Raw genomic sequence first — 22500 nt, forward strand, 5'->3', positions numbered from 1 at the left:
CTGCTATCCAGCCCTGGAGGTCTGCTATCCAGCCCTGGAGGTCTGCCTGTTAGCCCTGGAGGTCTGCTATCCAGCCCTGGAGGTCTGCCTGCCTGCCCTGGAGGTCTGCCTGCCTGCCCTGGTAGCAGCACTGCCTGCCCTGGAGGTCAGCCTGTTAGCCCTGGAGGTCTGCTATCCAGCCCTGGAGGTCTGCCTGCCTGCCTGTTAGCCCTGGAGGTCAGCCTGTTAGCCCTGGAGGTCTGCTATCCAGCCCTGGAGGTCTGCCTGCCTGCCTGTTAGCCCTGGAGGTCTGCTATCCAGCCCTGGAGGTCTGCCTGCCTGCCTGTTAGCCCTGGAGGTCTGCCTGCCTGCCCTGGCAGCAGCACTGCCTGCCCTGGAGGTCAGCCTGCCAGCCCTGGAGGTCTGCCTGTTAGCCCTGGAGGTCAGCTATCCAGCCCTGGAGGTCTGCCTGCCTGCCCTGGAGGTCTGCCTGCCTGCCCTGGAGGTCTGCCTGTTAGCCCTGGAGGTCTGCCTTCCAGCCCTGGTAGCAGCACTGCCTGCCCTGGTAGCAGCACTGCCTGCCCTGGAGGTCTGCCTGCCTGCCCTGGCAGCAGCACTGCCTGGCCTGGAGGTCAGCCTGTTAGCCCTGGAGGTCTGCTATCCAGCCCTGGAGGTCTGCCTGCCTGCCTGTTAGCCCTGGAGGTCTGCTATCCAGCCCTGGTAGCAGCACTGCCTGCCCTGGAGGTCTGCCTGCCTGCCCTGGCAGCAGCACTGCCTGCCCTGGTAGCAGCACTGCCTGCCCTGGAGGTCTGCTATCCAGCCCTGGAGGTCTGCTATCCAGCCCTGGAGGTCTGCCTGTTAGCCCTGGAGGTCTGCTATCCAGCCCTGGAGGTCTGCCTGCCTGCCCTGGCAGCAGCACTGCCTGCCCTGGAGGTCTGCCTGCCTGCCCTGGTAGCAGCACTGCCTGCCCTGGAGGTCAGCCTGTTAGCCCTGGAGGTCTGCTATCCAGCCCTGGAGGTCTGCCTGCCTGCCTGTTAGCCCTGGAGGTCAGCCTGTTAGCCCTGGAGGTCTGCTATCCAGCCCTGGAGGTCTGCCTGCCTGCCTGTTAGCCCTGGAGGTCTGCTATCCAGCCCTGGAGGTCTGCCTGCCTGCCTGTTAGCCCTGGAGGTCTGCCTGCCTGCCCTGGCAGCAGCACTGCCTGCCCTGGAGGTCTGCCTGCCTGCCCTGGCAGCAGCACTGCCTGCCCTGGAGGTCAGCCTGCCAGCCCTGGAGGTCTGCCTGTTAGCCCTGGAGGTCTGCTATCCAGCCCTGGAGGTCTGCCTGCCTGCCCTGGAGGTCTGCCTGCCTGCCCTGGAGGTCTGCCTGCCTGCCCTGGAGGTCTGCTATCCAGCCCTGGAGGTCTGCCTGCCTGCCCTGGAGGTCTGCTATCCAGCCCTGGAGGTCTGCTATCCAGCCCTGGAGGTCTGCCTGCCTGCCCTGGAGGTCTGCCTGCCTGCCCTGGAGGTCTGCCTGCCTGCCCTGGAGGTCTGCTATCCAGCCCTGGAGGTCTGCCTGCCTGCCCTGGAGGTCTGCTATCCAGCCCTGGAGGTCTGCTATCCAGCCCTGGTAGCAGCACTGCCTGCCCTGGAGGTCTGCTATCCAGCCCTGGAGGTCTGCCTGCCTGCCCTGGAGGTCTGCTATCCAGCCCTGGAGGTCTGCCTGCCTGCCCTGGAGGTCTGCTATCCAGCCCTGGAGGTCTGCTATCCAGCCCTGGCAGCAGCACTGCCTGCCCTGGAGGTCAGCCTGCCAGCCCTGGAGGTCTGCCTGTTAGCCCTGGAGGTCTGCTATCCAGCCCTGGAGGTCTGCCTGCCTGCCCTGGAGGTCTGCCTGCCTGCCCTGGAGGTCTGCCTGCCTGCCCTGGAGGTCTGCTATCCAGCCCTGGAGGTCTGCCTGCCTGCCCTGGAGGTCTGCTATCCAGCCCTGGAGGTCTGCCTGCCTGCCCTGGAGGTCTGCCTGCCTGCCTGCCTGCCTGCCCTGGAGGTCAGCCTGCCTGCCCTGGAGGTCAGCCTTCCAGCCCTGGAGGTCTGCCTGCCTGCCTTCCAGCCCTGCCTGCCTGCCTGCCTGCCCTGGAGGTCAGCCTGCCTGCCTGCTGCTGCTAGGCCGCTGCCCCGAGCCGCCGACCCCATCGACAGGAACACGAGAGAGTTTACAAGCGAGAGGAGGCCACATATTCGACACCTTTCGTGCTCGTTTTAGGGTCCTCTCCAGTCTGTTTGGACGTGTGTTATTCTGAATCTGCTGCTTTAACTCAAGGGATTCTGTCGTGATTGATGCCTTGTACTTCGCTGTATGTTTGCACTGGTGTTGTAAGTCGCCCTCTGTAAGATCATCATTTATTATCTGCCAAGAAATAAAGATCATCATAATGTTCCCCAACTTTCAGCTTCTGGGGAGTTTGTTCCAGAGTGTGACGACTCTCTCTCTATCACCATCTCTCTCTCTATCTCCATCTCTCTATCACCATCTCTCTCTCTATCTCTCTATCACCATCTCTCTCTCTATCTCCATCTCTCTCTATCTCCATCTCTCTCTATCTCCATCTCTCTATCTCCACCTCTCTCTCCCTCTCCACCTCTCTCTCTCTATCTCTCCCTCTCTCTATCTCTCCCTCTCTCTCACTGTGTGTGTGTGTGTGTGTGTGTGTGTACAGCAGTGTCCCTAGACGAGAGAGAGATCCCTAGACGGGGAAATTACTTTCAAACTGCAGTACCGAAATGTGTCCGTTAGATGGCAGCATGCACCAAGGAATGAAGGAAAGTGCAAAACAAAATGAAAAGGCACATCGCCTGGGCGAAAAATAATCGTAACAAATCAACGGGGGCATTTCTCGGAAAACTAACACCGGGGCAGTGCTCAGGGGGGTCCCACCTCGTGGCCACCCGGTTTGGGGGGCCATCGGGGCCGGCTGAAGAATCGCCCATACTCTGCCATAGGCAGCCCACGGTCCATCCGATCAGAGCAATGCCGGGCGGCCGGCAACCTATGGATCATAACACATCAACGGAGGCATGATAAGAGCATCTTTTATTATCTGCCAAGAAATATAGACCATCACAATGTTCCCCAACTTTCAGCTTCTACCACATCGCTGGGGAGTTTATTCCACTGTGTGACTACTCTCTCTCTCTCTGTGTGTGTGTGTGTGTGTGTGTGTGTGTGTGTGTGTGTGTGTGTGTGTGTGTGTGTGTACAGCAGTGTCTCCGGTTTTCCTTTTGGAATGCCTTGAAGCCGGGGGGGCTTTGCACTCATGAGAACATAGGGTGTCCTTGCCCTCCTTTCGCAGCCCAGGGCATTGAGAGATCCCTAGACGGGGAAATTACTTTCAAACTGCAGTACCGAAATGTGTCCGTTAGATGGTAGCATGCACCAAGGAATGAAGGAAAGTGCAAAACAAAATGAAAAGGCACATCGCCTGGGCGAAAAATAATCATAACAAATCAACGGGGGCATTTCTCGGAAAACTAACACCGGGGCAGTGCTCAGGGGGGTCCCACCTCGTGGCCACCCGGTTTGGGGGGCGATCGGGGCCGGTTCCGAAAATCGCTAAATCTCCCATAGCCAGCCCACGCTCCATCCGATAGAGCAATGCCGGGCGGCCGGCCGGCAACTACGGATCATAACAAATCAACGGGGGCATTTCTCGGAAAACTAACACCGGGGCAGTGCTCAGGGGGGTCCCACCTCGTGGCCACCCGGTTTGGGGGGCGATCGGGGCCGGTTCCGAAAATCGCTAAATCTCCCATAGCCAGCCCACGCTCCATCCGATAGAGCACTGCCGGGCGGCCGGCCGGCAACTACGGATCATAACAAATCAACGGGGGCATTTCTCGGAAAACTAACACCGGGGCAGTGCTCAGGGGGGTCCCACCTCGTGGCCACCCGGTTTGGGGGGCGATCGGGGCCGGTTCCGAAAATCGCTAAATCTCCCATAGCCAGCCCACGCTCCATCCGATAGAGCACTGCCGGGCGGCCGGCCGGCAACTACGGATCATAACAAATCAACGGGGGCATTTCTCGGAAAACTAACACCGGGGCAGTGCTCAGGGGGGTCCCACCTCGTGGCCACCCGGTTTGGGGGGCGATCGGGGCCGGTTCCGAAAATCGCTAAATCTCCCATAGCCAGCCCACGCTCCATCCGATAGAGCACTGCCGGGCGGCCGGCCGGCAACTACGGATCATAACAAATCAACGGGGGCATTTCTCGGAAAACTAACACCGGGGCAGTGCTCAGGGGGGTCCCACCTCGTGGCCACCCGGTTTGGGGGGCGATCGGGGCCGGTTCCGAAAATCGCTAAATCTCCCATAGCCAGCCCACGCTCCATCCGATAGAGCAATGCCGGGCGGCCGGCCGGCAACTACGGATCATAACAAATCAACGGGGGCATTTCTCGGAAAACTAACACCGGGGCAGTGCTCAGGGGGGTCCCACCTCGTGGCCACCCGGTTTGGGGGGCGATCGGGGCCGGTTCCGAAAATCGCTAAATCTCCCATAGCCAGCACACGCTCCATCCGATAGAGCAATGCCGGGCGGCCGGCCGGCAACTACGGATCATAACAAATCAACGGGGGCATTTCTCCGAAAACTAACACCGGGGCTGTGCTCAGGGGGCTCCCAGCTATCAGCCACCCTATCCCGGGACCGATGGGAGCACTTTAAAATTTTCGAGTCAGGGGACCAGACGGCCGAGTGAAAAACTTTGAAAAATATTCTATCTCCTCACTCCCATTGACTTTACATTAGGGCGACCAGGCGGCCGGCGGAAAAAAAATCATAACAAATCAACGGGGGCATTTCTCCGAAAACTAACACCGGGGCTGTGCTCAGGGGGCTCCCAGCTATCAGCCACCCTATCCCGGGACCGATGGGAGCACTTTAAAATTTTCGAGTCAGGGGACCAGACGGCCGAGTGAAAAACTTTGAAAAATATTCTATCTCCTCACTCCCATTGACTTTACATTAGGGCGACCAGGCGGCCGGCGGAAAAAAAATCATAACAAATCAACGGGGGCATTTCTCCGAAAACTAACACCGGGGCTGTGCTCAGGGGGCTCCCAGCTATCAGCCACCCTATCCCGGGACCGATGGGAGCACTTTAAAATTTTCGAGTCAGGGGACCAGACGGCCGAGTGAAAAACTTTGAAAAATATTCTATCTCCTCACTCCCATTGACTTTACATTAGGGCGACCAGGCGGCCGGCGGAAAAAAAATCATAACAAATCAACGGGGGCATTTCTCCGAAAACTATCACCGGGGCTGTGCTCAGGGGGCTCCCAGCTATCAGCCCCCCGGGTCTGGGGGCATTGTTTTTCTTTTTAATCATTTTGAGCATTTCCCCCAGTTTAGAGATGTGTGCCCCTAGACAACCCATTGAGAATAACTATGAAATGTTCTGAAGTTTTGATTTTCAAATGTCGGTGAAAATTGAAAAACGTCATATATTCTTCAAAGGAAGCATGGGGCGATGGTAGGGAGAGTCCCCGCAGCGTGCCTCGGCGGCGATGGGAGCGTTTTCGATGTCCCCGTCCCCCCGCCCCATAGGGATGGAAGGGGAGTTGGGTGACCAGGCGCGAGGGGGCCGGAGCGAGCCCGGGCCCGGGCCTCCTGCTGACGGAGCGCTGGGAGCCGGGAGCCGTCGGTCAGTGAGTGCTGAAGGAAAGCTCCAGCGCGGAGCCCGCACCCACCGGGGAGGTGTAGCCCTGCAGGCTGAGCGCCGGGAGCCGTCGGTCAGTGAGTGCTGAAGGAAAGCTCCAGCGCGGAGCCCGCACCCACCGGGGAGGTGTAGCCCTGCAGGCTGAGCGCCGGGAGCCGTCGGTCAGTGAGTGCTGAAGGAAAGCTCCAGCGCGGAGCCCGCACCCACCGGGGAGGTGTAGCCCTGCAGGCTGAGCGCCGGGAGCCGTCGGTCAGTGAGTGCTGAAGGAAAGCTCCAGCGCGGAGCCCGCACCCACCGGGGAGGTGTAGCCCTGCAGGCTGAGCGCCGGGAGCCGTCGGTCAGTGAGTGCTGAAGGAAAGCTCCAGCGCGGAGCCCGCACCCACCGGGGAGGTGTAGCCCTGCAGGCTGAGCGCCGGGAGCCGTCGGTCAGTGAGTGCTGAAGGAAAGCTCCAGCGCGGAGCCCGCACCCACCGGGGAGGTGTAGCCCTGCAGGCTGAGCGCCGGGAGCCGTCGGTCAGTGAGTGCTGAAGGAAAGCTCCAGCGCGGAGCCCGCACCCACCGGGGAGGTGTAGCCCTGCAGGCTGAGCGCCGGGAGCCGTCGGTCAGTGAGTGCTGAAGGAAAGCTCCAGCGCGGAGCCCGCACCCACCGGGGAGGTGTAGCCCTGCAGGCTGAGCGCCGGGAGCCGTCGGTCAGTGAGTGCTGAAGGAAAGCTCCAGCGCGGAGCCCGCACCCACCGGGGAGGTGTAGCCCTGCAGGCTGAGCGCCGGGAGCCGTCGGTCAGTGAGTGCTGAAGGAAAGCTCCAGCGCGGAGCCCGCACCCACCGGGGAGGTGTAGCCCTGCAGGCTGAGCGCCGGGAGCCGTCGGTCAGTGAGTGCTGAAGGAAAGCTCCAGCGCGGAGCCCGCACCCACCGGGGAGGTGTAGCCCTGCAGGCTGAGCGCCGGGAGCCGTCGGTCAGTGAGTGCTGAAGGAAAGCTCCAGCGCGGAGCCCGCACCCACCGGGGAGGTGTAGCCCTGCAGGCTGAGCGCCGGGAGCCGTCGGTCAGTGAGTGCTGAAGGAAAGCTCCAGCGCGGAGCCCGCACCCACCGGTGAGGTGTAGCCCTGCAGGCCGAGCGCTGGGAGCCGTCGGTCGTTCGGTCGGTCAGTCAGTGAGTGTGTGTGCTGAAGGAAAGCTCCAGCGCGGAGCCCGCACCCACCGGTGAGGTGTAGCCCTGCAGGCCGAGCGCTGGGAGCCGTCGGTCGTTCGGTCGGTCAGTCAGTGAGTGTGTGTGCTGAAGGAAAGCTCCAGCCCGGAGCCCGCACCCACCGGGGAGGTGTAGCCCTGCAGGCTGAGCGCTGGGAGCCGTCGGTCGTTCGGTCGGTCAGTCAGTGAGTGTGTGTGCTCCAGCCCGGAGCCCGCACCCACCGGGGAGGTGTAGCCCTGCAGGCTGAGCGCTGGGAGCCGTCGGTCGGTCGGTCGGTCAGAGAGTGAGTGTGTGTGCTGAAGGGAAGCTCCAGCCCGGAGCCCGCACCCACCGGGGAGGTGTAGCCCTGCAGGCTGAGCGCTGGGAGCCGTCGGTCGTTCGGTCGGTCAGTCAGTGAGTGTGTGTGCTGAAGGAGAGCTCCAGCCCGGAGCCCGCACCCACCGGGGTGTGTAGCCCTGCAGGCTGAGCGCTGGGAGCCGTCGGTCGGTCAGTCAGTGAGTGTGTGTGCTGAAGGAAAGCTCCAGCCCGGCGTCCGTCCCCACCGGGGAGGAGTAGGCCTGCTGACTGAGCGCTGGGAGCCGTCGGTCGTTCGGTCGGTCAGAGAGTGAGTGTGTGTGCTGAAGGAGAGCTCCAGCCCGGAGCCCGCACCCACCGGGGTGTGTAGCCCTGCAGGCTGAGCGCTGGGAGCCGTCGGTCGGTCGGTCGGTCAGAGAGTGAGTGAGTGAGTGTGTGTGCTGAAGGGAAGCTCCAGCCCGGCGTCCGTCCCCACCGGGGAGTTGTGCCCGGGCCCGGGCCTCCTGCCGACGGACCGTGTGGCGCATTGTCCCGACTGCGGACTTTCTCCAGCAAAAAGGCGGAGGTGCAGTACCGCCATTTCGCCACACGAGGGACGGAATGGCACCCAACTGCCCCCTGGTGTCGAAAAAGCGCAAGGGCACCCGGGCCGGTCCGCCCCAGGCAGCGGCCGAGATGCAGCACCGGGGGCCCGGCCTGCCTGCCCTGGAGGTCAGCCTGCCAGCCCTGGAGGTCTGCTATCCAGCCCTGGAGGTCTGCCTGCCAGCCCTGGAGGTCTGCTATCCAGCCCTGGAGGTCTGCCTGCCTGCCATCCAGCCCTGGAGGTCTGCTATCCTGCCCTGGAGGTCTGCTATCCAGCCCTGGAGGTCTGCCTGCCTGCCTGCCAGCCCTGGAGGTCTGCTATCCAGCCCTGGAGGTCTGCCTGCCTGCCCTGGAGGTCTGCTATCCAGCCCTGGAGGTCTGCTATCCAGCCCTGGTAGCAGCACTGCCTGCCCTGGAGGTCTGCCTTCCAGCCCTGGTAGCAGCACTGCCTGCCCTGGTAGCAGCACTGCCTGCCCTGGAGGTCTGCTATCCAGCCCTGGAGGTCTGCCTGCCTGCCTGTTAGCCCTGGAGGTCTGCTATCCAGCCCTGGAGGTCTGCCTGCCTGCCTGTTAGCCCTGGAGGTCTGCTATCCAGCCCTGGTAGCAGCACTGCCTGCCCTGGAGGTCTGCCTGCCTGCCCTGGCAGCAGCACTGCCTGCCCTGGTAGCAGCACTGCCTGCCCTGGAGGTCTGCTATCCAGCCCTGGAGGTCTGCTATCCAGCCCTGGAGGTCTGCCTGTTAGCCCTGGAGGTCTGCTATCCAGCCCTGGAGGTCTGCCTGCCTGCCCTGGAGGTCTGCCTGCCTGCCCTGGTAGCAGCACTGCCTGCCCTGGAGGTCAGCCTGTTAGCCCTGGAGGTCTGCTATCCAGCCCTGGAGGTCTGCCTGCCTGCCTGTTAGCCCTGGAGGTCAGCCTGTTAGCCCTGGAGGTCTGCTATCCAGCCCTGGAGGTCTGCCTGCCTGCCTGTTAGCCCTGGAGGTCTGCTATCCAGCCCTGGAGGTCTGCCTGCCTGCCTGTTAGCCCTGGAGGTCTGCCTGCCTGCCCTGGCAGCAGCACTGCCTGCCCTGGAGGTCAGCCTGCCAGCCCTGGAGGTCTGCCTGTTAGCCCTGGAGGTCAGCTATCCAGCCCTGGAGGTCTGCCTGCCTGCCCTGGAGGTCTGCCTGCCTGCCCTGGAGGTCTGCCTGTTAGCCCTGGAGGTCTGCCTTCCAGCCCTGGTAGCAGCACTGCCTGCCCTGGTAGCAGCACTGCCTGCCCTGGAGGTCTGCCTGCCTGCCCTGGCAGCAGCACTGCCTGGCCTGGAGGTCAGCCTGTTAGCCCTGGAGGTCTGCTATCCAGCCCTGGAGGTCTGCCTGCCTGCCTGTTAGCCCTGGAGGTCTGCTATCCAGCCCTGGTAGCAGCACTGCCTGCCCTGGAGGTCTGCCTGCCTGCCCTGGCAGCAGCACTGCCTGCCCTGGTAGCAGCACTGCCTGCCCTGGAGGTCTGCTATCCAGCCCTGGAGGTCTGCTATCCAGCCCTGGAGGTCTGCCTGTTAGCCCTGGAGGTCTGCTATCCAGCCCTGGAGGTCTGCCTGCCTGCCCTGGCAGCAGCACTGCCTGCCCTGGAGGTCTGCCTGCCTGCCCTGGTAGCAGCACTGCCTGCCCTGGAGGTCAGCCTGTTAGCCCTGGAGGTCTGCTATCCAGCCCTGGAGGTCTGCCTGCCTGCCTGTTAGCCCTGGAGGTCAGCCTGTTAGCCCTGGAGGTCTGCTATCCAGCCCTGGAGGTCTGCCTGCCTGCCTGTTAGCCCTGGAGGTCTGCTATCCAGCCCTGGAGGTCTGCCTGCCTGCCTGTTAGCCCTGGAGGTCTGCCTGCCTGCCCTGGCAGCAGCACTGCCTGCCCTGGAGGTCAGCCTGCCAGCCCTGGAGGTCTGCCTGTTAGCCCTGGAGGTCAGCTATCCAGCCCTGGAGGTCTGCCTGCCTGCCCTGGAGGTCTGCCTGCCTGCCCTGGAGGTCTGCCTGTTAGCCCTGGAGGTCTGCCTTCCAGCCCTGGTAGCAGCACTGCCTGCCCTGGTAGCAGCACTGCCTGCCCTGGAGGTCTGCCTGCCTGCCCTGGCAGCAGCACTGCCTGGCCTGGAGGTCAGCCTGTTAGCCCTGGAGGTCTGCTATCCAGCCCTGGAGGTCTGCCTGCCTGCCTGTTAGCCCTGGAGGTCTGCTATCCAGCCCTGGTAGCAGCACTGCCTGCCCTGGAGGTCTGCCTGCCTGCCCTGGCAGCAGCACTGCCTGCCCTGGTAGCAGCACTGCCTGCCCTGGAGGTCTGCTATCCAGCCCTGGAGGTCTGCTATCCAGCCCTGGAGGTCTGCCTGTTAGCCCTGGAGGTCTGCTATCCAGCCCTGGAGGTCTGCCTGCCTGCCCTGGCAGCAGCACTGCCTGCCCTGGAGGTCTGCCTGCCTGCCCTGGTAGCAGCACTGCCTGCCCTGGAGGTCAGCCTGTTAGCCCTGGAGGTCTGCTATCCAGCCCTGGAGGTCTGCCTGCCTGCCTGTTAGCCCTGGAGGTCAGCCTGTTAGCCCTGGAGGTCTGCTATCCAGCCCTGGAGGTCTGCCTGCCTGCCTGTTAGCCCTGGAGGTCTGCTATCCAGCCCTGGAGGTCTGCCTGCCTGCCTGTTAGCCCTGGAGGTCTGCCTGCCTGCCCTGGCAGCAGCACTGCCTGCCCTGGAGGTCAGCCTGCCAGCCCTGGAGGTCTGCCTGTTAGCCCTGGAGGTCAGCTATCCAGCCCTGGAGGTCTGCCTGCCTGCCCTGGAGGTCTGCCTGCCTGCCCTGGAGGTCTGCCTGTTAGCCCTGGAGGTCTGCCTTCCAGCCCTGGTAGCAGCACTGCCTGCCCTGGTAGCAGCACTGCCTGCCCTGGAGGTCTGCCTGCCTGCCCTGGCAGCAGCACTGCCTGGCCTGGAGGTCAGCCTGTTAGCCCTGGAGGTCTGCTATCCAGCCCTGGAGGTCTGCCTGCCTGCCTGTTAGCCCTGGAGGTCTGCTATCCAGCCCTGGAGGTCTGCCTGCCTGCCTGTTAGCCCTGGAGGTCTGCCTGCCTGCCCTGGCAGCAGCACTGCCTGCCCTGGAGGTCAGCCTGCCAGCCCTGGAGGTCTGCCTGTTAGCCCTGGAGGTCAGCTATCCAGCCCTGGAGGTCTGCCTGCCTGCCCTGGAGGTCTGCCTGCCTGCCCTGGAGGTCTGCCTGTTAGCCCTGGAGGTCTGCCTTCCAGCCCTGGTAGCAGCACTGCCTGCCCTGGTAGCAGCACTGCCTGCCCTGGAGGTCTGCCTGCCTGCCCTGGCAGCAGCACTGCCTGGCCTGGAGGTCAGCCTGTTAGCCCTGGAGGTCTGCTATCCAGCCCTGGAGGTCTGCCTGCCTGCCTGTTAGCCCTGGAGGTCAGCCTGTTAGCCCTGGAGGTCTGCTATCCAGCCCTGGAGGTCTGCCTGCCTGCCTGTTAGCCCTGGAGGTCTGCTATCCAGCCCTGGAGGTCTGCCTGCCTGCCTGTTAGCCCTGGAGGTCTGCCTGCCTGCCCTGGCAGCAGCACTGCCTGCCCTGGAGGTCAGCCTGCCAGCCCTGGAGGTCTGCCTGTTAGCCCTGGAGGTCAGCTATCCAGCCCTGGAGGTCTGCCTGCCTGCCCTGGAGGTCTGCCTGCCTGCCCTGGAGGTCTGCCTGTTAGCCCTGGAGGTCTGCCTTCCAGCCCTGGTAGCAGCACTGCCTGCCCTGGTAGCAGCACTGCCTGCCCTGGAGGTCTGCCTGCCTGCCCTGGCAGCAGCACTGCCTGGCCTGGAGGTCAGCCTGTTAGCCCTGGAGGTCTGCTATCCAGCCCTGGAGGTCTGCCTGCCTGCCTGTTAGCCCTGGAGGTCTGCTATCCAGCCCTGGTAGCAGCACTGCCTGCCCTGGAGGTCTGCCTGCCTGCCCTGGCAGCAGCACTGCCTGCCCTGGTAGCAGCACTGCCTGCCCTGGAGGTCTGCTATCCAGCCCTGGAGGTCTGCTATCCAGCCCTGGAGGTCTGCCTGTTAGCCCTGGAGGTCTGCTATCCAGCCCTGGAGGTCTGCCTGCCTGCCCTGGCAGCAGCACTGCCTGCCCTGGAGGTCTGCCTGCCTGCCCTGGTAGCAGCACTGCCTGCCCTGGAGGTCAGCCTGTTAGCCCTGGAGGTCTGCTATCCAGCCCTGGAGGTCTGCCTGCCTGCCTGTTAGCCCTGGAGGTCAGCCTGTTAGCCCTGGAGGTCTGCTATCCAGCCCTGGAGGTCTGCCTGCCTGCCTGTTAGCCCTGGAGGTCTGCTATCCAGCCCTGGAGGTCTGCCTGCCTGCCTGTTAGCCCTGGAGGTCTGCCTGCCTGCCCTGGCAGCAGCACTGCCTGCCCTGGAGGTCAGCCTGCCAGCCCTGGAGGTCTGCCTGTTAGCCCTGGAGGTCAGCTATCCAGCCCTGGAGGTCTGCCTGCCTGCCCTGGAGGTCTGCCTGCCTGCCCTGGAGGTCTGCCTGTTAGCCCTGGAGGTCTGCCTTCCAGCCCTGGTAGCAGCACTGCCTGCCCTGGTAGCAGCACTGCCTGCCCTGGAGGTCTGCCTGCCTGCCCTGGCAGCAGCACTGCCTGGCCTGGAGGTCAGCCTGTTAGCCCTGGAGGTCTGCTATCCAGCCCTGGAGGTCTGCCTGCCTGCCTGTTAGCCCTGGAGGTCAGCCTGTTAGCCCTGGAGGTCTGCTATCCAGCCCTGGAGGTCTGCCTGCCTGCCCTGGAGGTCTGCCTGCCTGCCCTGGAGGTCTGCCTGCCTGCCCTGGAGGTCTGCTATCCAGCCCTGGTAGCAGCACTGCCTGCCCTGGAGGTCTGCCTGCCTGCCCTGGAGGTCAGCCTGTTAGCCCTGGAGGTCTGCCTGCCAGCCCTGGCAGCAGCACGGCCTACCTGCCTGCCTGCCCTCGAGGTCTGCCTGCCTGCCTGCCCTGGAGGTCAGCCTTCCAGCCCTGGCAGCAGCACGGCCTACCTGCCTGCCAGCCTGCCCTCCCCAGCCACACAGCCCTGCCTGCCTGCCTGCCAGCCCTGGAGGTCTCCCTGCCAGCCCTGGAGGTCTGCCTGCCTGCCTGCCTGCCCTGGAGGTCTGCCATCCTGCCTTCCAGCCCTGGAGGTCAGCCTGCCTGCCCTGGAGGTCAGCCTGTTAGCCCTGGAGGTCTGCTATCCAGCCCTGGAGGTCTGCCTGCCTGCCTGTTAGCCCTGGAGGTCAGCCTGTTAGCCCTGGAGGTCTGCTATCCAGCCCTGGAGGTCTGCCTGCCTGCCTGTTAGCCCTGGAGGTCTGCTATCCAGCCCTGGAGGTCTGCCTGCCTGCCTGTTAGCCCTGGAGGTCTGCCTGCCTGCCCTGGCAGCAGCACTGCCTGCCCTGGAGGTCAGCCTGCCAGCCCTGGAGGTCTGCCTGTTAGCCCTGGAGGTCAGCTATCCAGCCCTGGAGGTCTGCCTGCCTGCCCTGGAGGTCTGCCTGCCTGCCCTGGAGGTCTGCCTGTTAGCCCTGGAGGTCTGCCTTCCAGCCCTGGTAGCAGCACTGCCTGCCCTGGTAGCAGCACTGCCTGCCCTGGAGGTCTGCCTGCCTGCCCTGGCAGCAGCACTGCCTGGCCTGGAGGTCAGCCTGTTAGCCCTGGAGGTCTGCTATCCAGCCCTGGAGGTCTGCCTGCCTGCCTGTTAGCCCTGGAGGTCTGCTATCCAGCCCTGGTAGCAGCACTGCCTGCCCTGGAGGTCTGCCTGCCTGCCCTGGCAGCAGCACTGCCTGCCCTGGTAGCAGCACTGCCTGCCCTGGAGGTCTGCTATCCAGCCCTGGAGGTCTGCTATCCAGCCCTGGAGGTCTGCCTGTTAGCCCTGGAGGTCTGCTATCCAGCCCTGGAGGTCTGCCTGCCTGCCCTGGCAGCAGCACTGCCTGCCCTGGAGGTCTGCCTGCCTGCCCTGGTAGCAGCACTGCCTGCCCTGGAGGTCAGCCTGTTAGCCCTGGAGGTCTGCTATCCAGCCCTGGAGGTCTGCCTGCCTGCCTGTTAGCCCTGGAGGTCAGCCTGTTAGCCCTGGAGGTCTGCTATCCAGCCCTGGAGGTCTGCCTGCCTGCCTGTTAGCCCTGGAGGTCTGCTATCCAGCCCTGGAGGTCTGCCTGCCTGCCTGTTAGCCCTGGAGGTCTGCCTGCCTGCCCTGGCAGCAGCACTGCCTGCCCTGGAGGTCAGCCTGCCAGCCCTGGAGGTCTGCCTGTTAGCCCTGGAGGTCAGCTATCCAGCCCTGGAGGTCTGCCTGCCTGCCCTGGAGGTCTGCCTGCCTGCCCTGGAGGTCTGCCTGTTAGCCCTGGAGGTCTGCCTTCCAGCCCTGGTAGCAGCACTGCCTGCCCTGGTAGCAGCACTGCCTGCCCTGGAGGTCTGCCTGCCTGCCCTGGCAGCAGCACTGCCTGGCCTGGAGGTCAGCCTGTTAGCCCTGGAGGTCTGCTATCCAGCCCTGGAGGTCTGCCTGCCTGCCTGTTAGCCCTGGAGGTCTGCTATCCAGCCCTGGTAGCAGCACTGCCTGCCCTGGAGGTCTGCCTGCCTGCCCTGGCAGCAGCACTGCCTGCCCTGGTAGCAGCACTGCCTGCCCTGGAGGTCTGCTATCCAGCCCTGGAGGTCTGCTATCCAGCCCTGGAGGTCTGCCTGTTAGCCCTGGAGGTCTGCTATCCAGCCCTGGAGGTCTGCCTGCCTGCCCTGGCAGCAGCACTGCCTGCCCTGGAGGTCTGCCTGCCTGCCCTGGTAGCAGCACTGCCTGCCCTGGAGGTCAGCCTGTTAGCCCTGGAGGTCTGCTATCCAGCCCTGGAGGTCTGCCTGCCTGCCTGTTAGCCCTGGAGGTCAGCCTGTTAGCCCTGGAGGTCTGCTATCCAGCCCTGGAGGTCTGCCTGCCTGCCTGTTAGCCCTGGAGGTCTGCTATCCAGCCCTGGAGGTCTGCCTGCCTGCCTGTTAGCCCTGGAGGTCTGCCTGCCTGCCCTGGCAGCAGCACTGCCTGCCCTGGAGGTCAGCCTGCCAGCCCTGGAGGTCTGCCTGTTAGCCCTGGAGGTCAGCTATCCAGCCCTGGAGGTCTGCCTGCCTGCCCTGGAGGTCTGCCTGCCTGCCCTGGAGGTCTGCCTGTTAGCCCTGGAGGTCTGCCTTCCAGCCCTGGTAGCAGCACTGCCTGCCCTGGTAGCAGCACTGCCTGCCCTGGAGGTCTGCCTGCCTGCCCTGGCAGCAGCACTGCCTGGCCTGGAGGTCAGCCTGTTAGCCCTGGAGGTCTGCTATCCAGCCCTGGAGGTCTGCCTGCCTGCCTGTTAGCCCTGGAGGTCTGCTATCCAGCCCTGGAGGTCTGCCTGCCTGCCTGTTAGCCCTGGAGGTCTGCCTGCCTGCCCTGGCAGCAGCACTGCCTGCCCTGGAGGTCAGCCTGCCAGCCCTGGAGGTCTGCCTGTTAGCCCTGGAGGTCAGCTATCCAGCCCTGGAGGTCTGCCTGCCTGCCCTGGAGGTCTGCCTGCCTGCCCTGGAGGTCTGCCTGTTAGCCCTGGAGGTCTGCCTTCCAGCCCTGGTAGCAGCACTGCCTGCCCTGGTAGCAGCACTGCCTGCCCTGGAGGTCTGCCTGCCTGCCCTGGCAGCAGCACTGCCTGGCCTGGAGGTCAGCCTGTTAGCCCTGGAGGTCTGCTATCCAGCCCTGGAGGTCTGCCTGCCTGCCTGTTAGCCCTGGAGGTCAGCCTGTTAGCCCTGGAGGTCTGCTATCCAGCCCTGGAGGTCTGCCTGCCTGCCTGTTAGCCCTGGAGGTCTGCTATCCAGCCCTGGAGGTCTGCCTGCCTGCCTGTTAGCCCTGGAGGTCTGCCTGCCTGCCCTGGCAGCAGCACTGCCTGCCCTGGAGGTCAGCCTGCCAGCCCTGGAGGTCTGCCTGTTAGCCCTGGAGGTCAGCTATCCAGCCCTGGAGGTCTGCCTGCCTGCCCTGGAGGTCTGCCTGCCTGCCCTGGAGGTCTGCCTGTTAGCCCTGGAGGTCTGCCTTCCAGCCCTGGTAGCAGCACTGCCTGCCCTGGTAGCAGCACTGCCTGCCCTGGAGGTCTGCCTGCCTGCCCTGGCAGCAGCACTGCCTGGCCTGGAGGTCAGCCTGTTAGCCCTGGAGGTCTGCTATCCAGCCCTGGAGGTCTGCCTGCCTGCCTGTTAGCCCTGGAGGTCTGCTATCCAGCCCTGGTAGCAGCACTGCCTGCCCTGGAGGTCTGCCTGCCTGCCCTGGCAGCAGCACTGCCTGCCCTGGTAGCAGCACTGCCTGCCCTGGAGGTCTGCTATCCAGCCCTGGAGGTCTGCTATCCAGCCCTGGAGGTCTGCCTGTTAGCCCTGGAGGTCTGCTATCCAGCCCTGGAGGTCTGCCTGCCTGCCCTGGCAGCAGCACTGCCTGCCCTGGAGGTCTGCCTGCCTGCCCTGGTAGCAGCACTGCCTGCCCTGGAGGTCAGCCTGTTAGCCCTGGAGGTCTGCTATCCAGCCCTGGAGGTCTGCCTGCCTGCCTGTTAGCCCTGGAGGTCAGCCTGTTAGCCCTGGAGGTCTGCTATCCAGCCCTGGAGGTCTGCCTGCCTGCCTGTTAGCCCTGGAGGTCTGCTATCCAGCCCTGGAGGTCTGCCTGCCTGCCTGTTAGCCCTGGAGGTCTGCCTGCCTGCCCTGGCAGCAGCACTGCCTGCCCTGGAGGTCAGCCTGCCAGCCCTGGAGGTCTGCCTGTTAGCCCTGGAGGTCAGCTATCCAGCCCTGGAGGTCTGCCTGCCTGCCCTGGAGGTCTGCCTGCCTGCCCTGGAGGTCTGCCTGTTAGCCCTGGAGGTCTGCCTTCCAGCCCTGGTAGCAGCACTGCCTGCCCTGGTAGCAGCACTGCCTGCCCTGGAGGTCTGCCTGCCTGCCCTGGCAGCAGCACTGCCTGGCCTGGAGGTCAGCCTGTTAGCCCTGGAGGTCTGCTATCCAGCCCTGGAGGTCTGCCTGCCTGCCTGTTAGCCCTGGAGGTCAGCCTGTTAGCCCTGGAGGTCTGCTATCCAGCCCTGGAGGTCTGCCTGCCTGCCCTGGAGGTCTGCCTGCCTGCCCTGGAGGTCTGCCTGCCTGCCCTGGAGGTCTGCTATCCAGCCCTGGTAGCAGCACTGCCTGCCCTGGAGGTCTGCCTGCCTGCCCTGGAGGTCAGCCTGTTAGCCCTGGAGGTCTGCCTGCCAGCCCTGGCAGCAGCACGGCCTACCTGCCTGCCTGCCCTCGAGGTCTGCCTGCCTGCCTGCCCTGGAGGTCAGCCTTCCAGCCCTGGCAGCAGCACGGCCTACCTGCCTGCCAGCCTGCCCTCCCCAGCCACACAGCCCTGCCTGCCTGCCTGCCAGCCCTGGAGGTCTCCCTGCCAGCCCTGGAGGTCTGCCTGCCTGCCTGCCTGCCCTGGAGGTCTGCCATCCTGCCTTCCAGCCCTGGAGGTCAGCCTGCCAGCCCTGGAGGTCAGCCTGTTAGCCCTGGAGGTCTGCCTGCCTGCCTGCCTGCCTGCCCTGGAGGTCTGCCTGCCTGCCTGCCCCGGAGGTCAGCCCCAGGCAGCCGGGTGGCCTGCCTGCTGCTGCTAGGCCGCTGCCCCGAGCCGCCGACCCCATCGACAGGAACACGAGAGAGTTTACAAGCGAGAGGAGGCCACATATTCGACACCTTTCGTGCTCGTTTTAGTCTCCAGTCTGTTTTGACGTGTGTTATTCTGAATCTGCTGCTTTAACTCAAGGGATTCTGTCGCGATTGATGCCTTGTCCTTCGCTGTATGTTTGCACTGGTGTTGTAAGTCGCCCTCTGTAAGATCATCATTTATTATCTGCCAAGAAATAAAGATCATCATAATGTTCCCCAACTTTCAGCTTCTGGGGAGTTTGTTCCAGAGTGTGACGACTCTCTCTCTGTCACCATCTCTCTCTCTATCTCCATCTCTCTATCACCATCTCTCTCTCTATCTCCATCTCTCTATCACCATCTCTCTCTCTATCTCTATCTCTCTATCACCATCTCTCTCTCCATCTCCATCTCTCTCTCTATCTCCATCTCTCTCTATCTCCATCTCTATCTCCATCTCTCTATCTCCACCTCTCTCTCCCTCTCCACCTCTCTCTCTCTCTATCTCTCCCTCTCTCTCACTGTGTGTGTGTGTGTGTGTGTGTGTGTGTGTGTGTGTGTGTGTGTGTGTGTGTGTGTGTACAGCAGTGTCCCTAGACGAGAGAGAGATCCCTAGACGGGGAAATTACTTTCAAACTGCAGTACCGAAATGTGTCCGTTAGATGGCAGCATGCACCAAGGAATGAAGGAAAGTGCAAAACAAAATGAAAAGGCACATCGCCTGGGCGAAAAATAATCGTAACAAATCAACGGGGGCATTTCTCCGAAAACTAACACCGGGGCAGTGCTCAGGGGGGTCCCACCTCGTGGCCACCCGGTTTGGGGGGCGATCGGGGCCGGTTCCGAAAATCGCTAAATCTCCCATAGCCAGCCCACGCTCCATCCGATAGAGCAATGCCGGGCGGCCGGCCGGCAACTACGGATCATAAGAAATCAACGGGGGCATTTCTCCGAAAACTAACACCGGGGCAGTGCTCAGGGGGGTCCCACCTCGTGGCCACCCGGTTTGGGGGGCGATCGGGGCCGGTTCCGAAAATCGCTAAATCTCCCATAGCCAGCCCACGCTCCATCCGATAGAGCAATGCCGGGCGGCCGGCCGGCAACTACGGATCATAACAAATCAACGGGGGCATTTCTCCGAAAACTAACACCGGGGCAGTGCTCAGGGGGGTCCCACCTCGTGGCCACCCGGTTTGGGGGGCCATCGGGGCCGGCTGAAGAATCGCCCATACTCTGCCATAGGCAGCCCACGGTCCATCCGATCAGAGCAATGCCGGGCGGCCGGCAACCTATGGATCATAACACATCAACGGAGGCATGATAAGAGCATCTTTTATTATCTGCCAAGAAATATAGACCATCACAATGTTCCCCAACTTTCAGCTTCTACCACATCGCTGGGGAGTTTATTCCACTGTGTGACTACTCTCTCTCTATCTCTCTCTCTCTCTCTCTCTCTCTCTCTCTCTCTGTGTGTGTGTGTGTGTGTGTGTGTGTGTGTGTGTGTGTGTGTGTGTGTGTACAGCAGTGTCTCCGGTTTTCCTTTTGGAATGCCTTGAAGCCGGGGGGGCTTTGCACTCATGAGAACATAGGGTGTCCGTGCCCTCCTTTCGCAGCCCAGGGCATTGAGAGATCCCTAGACGGGGAAATTACTTTCAAACTGCAGTACCGAAATGTGTCCGTTAGATGGTAGCATGCACCAAGGAATGAAGGAAAGTGCAAAACAAAATGAAAAGGCACATCGCCTGGGCGAAAAATAATCGTAACAAATCAACGGGGGCATTTCTCCGAAAACTAACACCGGGGCAGTGCTCAGGGGGGTCCCACCTCGTGGCCACCCGGTTTGGGGGGCGATCGGGGCCGGTTCCGAAAATCGCTAAATCTCCCATAGCCAGCCCACGCTCCATCCGATAGAGCAATGCCGGGCGGCCGGCCGGCAACTACGGATCATAAGAAATCAACGGGGGCATTTCTCCGAAAACTAACACCGGGGCAGTGCTCAGGGGGGTCCCACCTCGTGGCCACCCGGTTTGGGGGGCGATCGGGGCCGGTTCCGAAAATCGCTAAATCTCCCATAGCCAGCCCACGCTCCATCCGATAGAGCAATGCCGGGCGGCCGGCCGGCAACTACGGATCATAACAAATCAACGGGGGCATTTCTCCGAAAACTAACACCGGGGCAGTGCTCAGGGGGGTCCCACCTCGTGGCCACCCGGTTTGGGGGGCGATCGGGGCCGGTTCCGAAAATCGCTAAATCTCCCATAGCCAGCCCACGCTCCATCCGATAGAGCAATGCCGGGCGGCCGGCCGGCAACTACGGATCATAACAAATCAACGGGGGCATTTCTCCGAAAACTAACACCGGGGCAGTGCTCAGGGGGGTCCCACCTCGTGGCCACCCGGTTTGGGGGGCCATCGGGGCCGGTTCCGAAAATCGCTAAATCTCCCATAGCCAGCCCACGCTCCATCCGATAGAGCAATGCCGGGCGGCCGGCCGGCAACTACGGATCATAACAAATCAACGGGGGCATTTCTCCGAAAACTAACACCGGGGCAGTGCTCAGGGGGGTCCCACCTCGTGGCCACCCGGTTTGGGGGGCGATCGGGGCCGGTTCCGAAAATCGCTAAATCTCCCATAGCCAGCCCACGCTCCATCCGATAGAGCAATGCCGGGCGGCCGGCCGGCAACTACGGATCATAACAAATCAACGGGGGCATTTCTCCGAAAACTAACACCGGGGCAGTGCTCAGGGGGGTCCCACCTCGTGGCCACCCGGTTTGGGGGGCCATCGGGGCCGGTTCCGAAAATCGCTAAATCTCCCATAGCCAGCCCACGCTCCATCCGATAGAGCAATGCCGGGCGGCCGGCCGGCAACTACGGATCATAACAAATCAACGGGGGCATTTCTCCGAAAACTAACACCGGGGCAGTGCTCAGGGGGGTCCCACCTCGTGGCCACCCGGTTTGGGGGGCGATCGGGGCCGGTTCCGAAAATCGCTAAATCTCCCATAGCCAGCCCACGCTCCATCCGATAGAGCAATGCCGGGCGGCCGGCCGGCAACTACGGATCATAACAAATCAACGGGGGCATTTCTCCGAAAACTAACACCGGGGCAGTGCTCAGGGGGGTCCCACCTCGTGGCCACCCGGTTTGGGGGGCCATCGGGGCCGGTTCCGAAAATCGCTAAATCTCCCATAGCCAGCCCACGCTCCATCCGATAGAGCAATGCCGGGCGGCCGGCCGGCAACTACGGATCATAACAAATCAACGGGGGCAGTTCTCCAGAAACTAACACCGGGGCAGTGCTCAGGAGGCTCCCAGCTATCAGCCACCCTATCCCGGGACCGATGGGAGCACTTTAAAATTTTCGAGTCAGGGGACCAGACGGCCGAGTGAAAAACTTTGAAAAATATTCTATCTCCTCACTCCCATTGACTTTGCATTAGGGCGACCAGGCGGCCGGCGGAAAAAAAATCATAACAAATCAACGGGGGCATTTCTCCAGAAACTAACACCGGGGCTGTGCTCAGGGGGCTCCCAGCTATCAGCCCCCCGGGTCTGGGGGCATTGTTTTTCTTTTTAATCATTTTGAGCATTTCCCCCAGTTTAGAGATGTGTGCCCCTAGACAACCCATTGAGAATAACTATGAAATGTTCTGAAGTTTTGATTTTCAAATGTCGGTGAAAATTGAAAAACGTCATATATTCTTCAAAGGAAGCATGGGGCGATGGTAGGGAGAGTCCCCGCAGCGTGCCTCGGCAGCGATGGGAGCGTTTTCGATGTCCCCGTCCCCCCCCATAGGGATAGAAGGGGAGTTAGGTGACCAGGCGTCCCGGGTCCCAAAAATCGAAAAATTAATATAGAATGCTTTTTAATCCATAAATAAAGTAGGGGGCAGTCCTGGTGAGAGTCCCAGCCACAGCCCCAGTGTGTTTTGGAGTCGTTTGTGGCCGGGTGAAAAACTTTGAAAAATTTTCTATCTCCTCACTCCCATTGACTTTACATTAGGGCGACCAGGCGGCCGGCGGAAAAAAAATCATAACAAATCAACGGAGGCATTTCTCCGAAAACTAACACCGGGGCAGTGCTCAGGGGGCTCCCAGCTATCAGCCACCCTATCCCGGGACCGATGGGAGCACTTTAAAATTTTCGAGTTAGGGGACCAGGCGGCCGAGTGAAAAACTTTGAAAAATTTTCTATCTCCTCACTCCCATTGACTTTGCATTAGGGCGACCAGGCGGCCGGCGGAAAAAAAATCATAACAAATCAACGGGGGCATTTCTCCGAAAACTAACACCGGGGCAGTGCTCAGGGGGCTCCCAGCTATCAGCCACCCTATCCCGGGACCGATGGGAGCACTTTAAAATTTTCGAGTTAGGGGACCAGGCGGCCGAGTGAAAAACTTAGAAAAATTTTCTATCTCCCCTAGGTGACCAGGCAGCCGGAGCTGATTTTTCTGACCCCTAAAACAATTATTAAAAGGTATTTTTTCGCCAAACTAAGACTTTTAAAATTCAAATAGGATGATTATCTACTGCCCCAGTGGGTTTTTGAACCATTTTAAGCCTTTTTGACAGTTTTCATTTTTCCCCCATTGACTTCAATGGGAGTTAGGTGACCAGTCCTCCGACTTTTGAACCTCTCCTGGGGGGGCTGTGAGCCCCCGATTTCTTTGCAAAGCACGTCATTCGATTCGTCTCAGTCCCCTCTATATACCCCGTGTGTTTGTTTTCTCGAAAAACCCCCGGAACACGGTTTTTTAGGGGGGGGGTGGGGGGGGGGTACTTCGGAGCCATTTGGGGGGGGGTAAACGACATTTCCCGAAATTAATTTTAACACAGCCTTCCTCAGAATCGCTTTTCCAACAAAATCCTTTTTATTTCGAGTCTCTACGATGTTCCTAAGTGGTCGAAACCACTTTTGGACAGTTTTTACACCAAACGGCTCGGGCGCACAGCGGGCCGTGTGCCGATGGGCGGTTCTCGCGGGTCTGAGGCGGGGCTAGGCTGCTCGCGGCGGGCATGGGAGTGCCGTGTGCAGCCGCCACAGTGTTCCAGGCTGTCAGCATTTCTCTACGGTGCCGGGGGAAATACAGGAACTGGGTTTTTGAAGACACTTAGTGCAATGAGAGAGGTCAAAACTGAGCTAAGGGCACTTGCTGGAGGAAAGTGGCTGGGCCCCGCTAGCTCTTTTACGGACACTTTCTGG

Source organism: Amia ocellicauda, unplaced genomic scaffold, assembly GCF_036373705.1.
Source record: "Amia ocellicauda isolate fAmiCal2 unplaced genomic scaffold, fAmiCal2.hap1 HAP1_SCAFFOLD_115, whole genome shotgun sequence".
NCBI classification, from domain to species: Eukaryota; Metazoa; Chordata; class Actinopteri; order Amiiformes; family Amiidae; genus Amia; species Amia ocellicauda.